This window comes from Tupaia chinensis, unplaced genomic scaffold, assembly GCF_000334495.1.
Source record: "Tupaia chinensis unplaced genomic scaffold, TupChi_1.0 Scaffold000612_1, whole genome shotgun sequence".
NCBI lineage: Eukaryota > Metazoa > Chordata > Mammalia > Scandentia > Tupaiidae > Tupaia > Tupaia belangeri.
The window spans coordinates 4767854-4773113 of record NW_006160131.1 but is presented as its reverse complement, the minus strand read 5'-3'; the positions used below and the strand labels follow the sequence as shown (position 1 = coordinate 4773113).

Here is a 5260-nt window from a genome sequence, read left to right as displayed (position 1 = left end):
CGGTGGGCCCTGGCTGTGTGCCGTGGGGGATGCCACAGGGGCGCAGTCCTCCAGTGTCCTCGGAGCGGAGCGGGCAGACAGGTGTGGAGCGGAGCAGCACCAGGCCCCAGATGTGGCGAGTGAGACGCGTTCGTGACGCAGAGGCAGATCGAGACTGGCACAGCCCGGGCTCGAGGGAAAGGCAGGGAATATGCATAGTGGGAGTGCTGCAATAGTTGGAGCACATTTGTAAATTTTAGAATTACTTATTTAATTTTATTTGTTATTATTTTTAAATTTGCTATTGGGCATGTGTGCTCACCAGAGAAAGAGAGAGAGAGAGAGAGAGAGAAAGTGAGAAACCAAGCCGCCAGGTCAGGGACCCGAACTGTGGCTGGCCATATGAGAGTCCAGCACCTTAACCTCTATGTCACCTGCTGGCCCCAGGAGTGAGAACTTTTGAATCCTTTGAGAAAGGGCTACCAGATGACCTTGGAAACAAGCCATGGTGGGCAAAGAGCACCACCAAGTGCAGCCTCCCGGCAGCTATGGAAACCCCGCTGGATTCAAAGGCTGTAAGAAGCACCACGTGACTCACCACGCGTGCCGCTGCCATCGCAGCATGAGTTTCTCGGCCGGTTTTTTTTTTTGGAGAGGTTTTTGTTATAGGGCGCGTGCACTCGCCAGACAGACAGAGACAAACATGGAGACAGAAAGCGAGAAATCACCCCCCAGGGGGAATGGTCACGCCGCAATCCCTTCTCCTCCATTCTCCTCTCGGGATCTTGGGCACGCACGCACATGTGCCTGGCGTGAGTTTTAAGCCACCGGGTCCGGGACGCGAACCGTGGTCGACTATGTGGGAGTCCAGCGACATAGCCATTACGCTAACTGCTGGTTCCCCTCTCGGCCGGTGTTAACCGTGTGCCCCTGTGTGCTGGGCACAATGGCTGCCATCGTGGTAGTGAGTTCTTACTGCCACTGCCGAGCTGGGAGCTGAGCTCTGTGCATACGGTAGCTTATTTATTTACTTAAAGTATTATTTGAAGAATTATTTGATTTAACTTTATTTAAATTTGACCATAGAGGGACAGAGCGAGCGAGAGAGAGAGAGAGATTGAGAAGGCAAGCTGCCAGGTCCGAGACTCAAACTGCTGCTGGCCATGTGGGAGTCCAGTGTCCTTAGCCCCCAAGCCACCTGCCGGCCCCACATTAGCTTGTTTCATCCTCACAGCAATGCTGCGAGGAAGAAGCTGTCATCTCGCCCGTTTTATAGATGAGGAAACTGCGACACTAAGGAACCACAATCACACGAGGAGGGTAGGGACAAGGGTGTAGCACCTGCTCCAACTGCAAAACGGGTGAACACCTTTTCTCGTTATGGCTGACGCATGACAGTTGTGCACGCCTACGGGTATGGTGTGACTTTTCACCCGACGTAGAACATGTATGACCGTATTAGGATTGCCATCCATCATGTCAAGCATTCGTCGTTTCTTGGCATTGAGAACGTGGAAGTCCTCTCGCCTCGTAAATCCCCGGCGGCTGTCGCCCTCCTGTACACCCACTAGCGCTTGTTCCTCGAGCTAGCCGCACTGTTTCCTCGCACAGTCCCCCTGCCACTCCCCTGCATCCGTCAGGTCGCTGCGTGTCCTCGTCTCTGCGGTGGCCCTGCCCCTCCTGTGCCACGTTATCGCACTGGTGTGATGTCCTCTGGGGGCACCGGGCTGCCTCAGCACTAGGGTGTCACTCTCTATAGTGGCTGACGCGTTCCATCGTAAAAGGGGTAAAGTTCACAGGAACTGTGTATTCTAAGAAAGCATGATTTTGGAATTTTTTTGCACCAAAATAAACTCGTACTTTAATTTTATTGTCCGCAAACTTTTTGAAATCCCTGCACAAACACACACACACACACTCTGAATTTTCTTTATCCATTCATAATTGGTCAGCAGGTCACATCTGCTTTTTCCTCCACTTCATACCTGGCACTCAGCCTAGGGCCCACCACACAGTAGGTCTGCAGTTACTGTGTTGGAAGTATTGAATGAAAAGAGTACTGACCCCGGGGTGTTCATAGCCACCCAGCAGGCAACTGTCCTGGGTTCGTGCTAAGGGTTCGACGAGACTCACAGACACTCCACACATGTGCACACACACGTGTGTAGGCATAGAGTGGCATGACTTGGTTTGAGCATCTCTGGCTGTGGGAGGGAGAGTGGGCCAGGGTGAGGCAGGGAGCCTGGTGGGGAGGGGTGCGCAGTCATTCAGGCCAATGGGATGGAGACTTGTCAGGTTACAGCCTGCAGGGAAGCAGGGAGAGGGGACAAGAGGCCGCGGGCTGGATCGTCATCTGCTGTCCCTTACCGGTAGCAGGATGTCTATGGCCCCCTCTGCGATGAGCTGGGCTCAGGAGGAATTAGCAGGGCTGGCAGGTGCCTGGATACGAGGTGGGGGAGTAGGGAGAGTCAAGAACCTCCGGGTGAGGAGGAGTGAGTGGGACGGCGGGAACCCGGGGCCACTTCCCTTCCCCACCTGCTCTGTAAACCAGGCCCCAATGCGCACTAAGGGGCCGTTGGGAGGCTCCACTGCAGGGCGGTTTGGTTCACAGGCCCGGAGCCCTCAGGGTGTCGGGGTGCACTAGGCACCAGGGCGCCGCCTGCTGGTGTGCGGGAGCCCTGTCAGGCGGCCGTAACAAACCACGGTCACACGTTGCTTGAAGGTGGCGACAGTGTGAGAACTGCGTGGCGATGGATTTCGTCATAGTGTACACATGGGACTCGCGGCACAGCCCCTGCACCGCCAGGCGATACGGCAGGGCGGTCAGACCCCCACAGGGCCACCAGGGTCTGCCGAGCCATCATCCACCCGGCCCTTGTCACCTGGCAGGTGACTGTGGCGCCAATGCAGACATTTAGTGCCCATGGTCTGCAGGCGAGAAGGTCCCGGGGCCGGCTCCAACTGCTGGGTGTCCTCACAGTGAGACCAGCTCTCCGTGTGCTTGGAGGGGCGCTACTCCTGGGAGGCCCCACCCTGGCTTCTCCCAGAGGCGGCCTCTCCAGATATGATTGCACTGGGCTGTCAAGGCTTCAGCACCTGAATTTGGGGCCACCGCTCCACGCGTAGTCACAGACGATGCTGAGGAAACGCCACTTCGTCCTTTTCCTCCATCCCTTCCCGTCTGGGTTTGAGCCTGGTTCTGCTACTGAAAACCCAGCGACCTTGGCCAGAGCAGCGAACTTCTCAGAACCTGTTTCCTGTTCTGTAGAATGGGGCCTCGGAGGCGAGTGTGAGGATGCCACGAGTTAGGATTCAAGAAAGCTGGCGCTGCTGGGTGCTCCTTCAACCTGCTCAGGTCAGCCGGGCGCCACTCACTGGGCTCCGACCTGAGTACTGCACTCCCGGCTCCGGCCACGTGGGGGCAGTCGCCGCTTTCTCATTCCTCGTGTGCTCAGGAGGGACATCCCTGCGAAGCGGCTGACTTGCCACCAGAGGGCCTTGTCACTTCTCTTAAAAGCATCCCCAGTCAGACAGGAGTCCTGGATGAGCGGTCAGCCTGCCAGAGTCAGCGCGTCTGTCAGTGGGTTGTTTCCTTCTGTGAAATGAGGGTCAGACACTGACCTCTTAGGCTCCACTGCCATGGCTGGGACTGCCACCCCCTTCCAGGTGTCCTGCTGGGGACCAGCCTTCTGATAAACATGCCCTGGGTGCACAGTTGAGGCCCCACTGTGTGCTCCACATGAACCGGTGAGGGGTGGGAGTGGGGGGAGGGGGACAGAGCTCGCAGCTACCTGGTCCCGCCTCTTTACCGGCCAATGTGCCGGGAGCCCCCCGGAACAGAAGGCGCAGGGTGTGACTCGGCCCAGCCTGGGGAGTCGATTTCCCTCATTCACAGTTTGTGCTGGTGTCACACAGGCTGGGTCGATGCTGAACGTCCCTCCGCAAGGCTCGCTTCTGTGTGTGTGTGTGTGTGCGGGGGAGTCCTCGGTGAATCCCACCTGCAGCACAATGCCGAGGGCCCCCGCAAAGGTCAAAGCAGGGCACACTTGCCCAGGGTCATGCAGCTGGGAAGGGGCATGCGGGATTTGAACCCAGACCGTAGGGCTCCAAGGGGAACGTCAGGCACTCCCACCCCTGACCTCGTCCCAAGCTGGCAGCCTTCAGGAACTTGCCCTGCTGTTCTCAGGCCCGGGGGGCCCTCTGGAGAGAGGCATGAGAGAGGCCAATAAACTGGCAAGAGAGGACACGTGTATTGCTATTTTTCATTTTTACTTGAAGAGATTTAAAATTTTTCATCATTCCTTGGGTTAGAAAGAGAGCACCCCTGAGGGTCCCGATGGCACGATCCACCCCAGCCTCAGCCAGCCTGGGTCACTGGCACACGTGTCCCTGGCGTGTACAGGGGGGGTCTCTGGACCCAACCAGCAACCTTCCCGCGGTCAGCCTTGCAGAGAGCAGCACCGTACCGCTGCTCAGCCGTCCGGCCCCGTGTGGCTGTAGTTTTCTTCCTAGTTTAATATTATTTTTTAAGGCAAGGTCTCACTCTGTTGCAGTCCCCCTGCCTTGGCCTTCTGAGGAGCTGGGTTACAGGTGTGCACCGCCATACACGCCTCTGCCAGGAGGGTCTTGCTATTTTGTCCACCGAGGCAGCTAGGCCCAGACCCTCTGTCTCGGTCTCCCGCGTCGGGAACTATGGGCCCATGCCACCACGCCCATGTCGGGAAGAGCAGAAATTGGGCCTTGGCCTTCCTGCAGAGCTACGTGTCTCACCAGTGTGCAACACCATGGTGGGGTCTGTTTCTGTCTGTATCACCACCCCCAGAAGCCCGGATCCTATGGGAGAGCAGAGCACAGAAAAGGAGGCTTGGGGGAGGGCCTGGTGTTTCCTCTTTCCCTCCCTAAAACTAATGATTGAAGGAAAATACATTTCCCTGCAATGTATATTTCAGTTAGGCCCTCCTTTTTTTTTTTTATTTTTTTTTTTTAAAAAAAAGAGAATTATTTACTGTATTTATTATTACTTTAAAATTTGACCAGAGAGAGACAGACAGAGAGAGAAGGTGAGAAAGCAAGTCACCAGGTCTGGGACCCAAATCGTGGTCGGCCATGTGGGAGTCCAACACCATAACCACTATGCCACCTGCCGGCCCCCGGTTAGGCCCTCTTAACATTATCCTTCCTCAGTTGTCTGAGTAAACATCTCTGAGCATTTGCACAGATTTTGGGCTGTCTTGTCATTTTTTCCCTAATGACTGGCACCTGCAGTCTCTCTGACCCAAGT

General features: G+C 56.0%; 1 long non-coding RNA gene across 1 annotated transcript in view; it reads right to left on the bottom strand.

The window, feature by feature from the left end:
• The window catches only part of LOC102498831 (uncharacterized), an 8192-nt gene extending 5547 nt beyond the window's left edge, over positions 1-2645 (bottom strand). The window contains exons 1-2 of the long non-coding RNA XR_336061.1: positions 2515-2645; positions 2347-2418 (exon numbers count right to left, since the gene is read on the bottom strand). This is a non-coding gene — a long non-coding RNA (uncharacterized LOC102498831). The remainder of the gene's footprint in view (positions 1-2346; positions 2419-2514) is intronic.
• Between the last annotated feature and the right edge of the window lie 2615 nt (positions 2646-5260).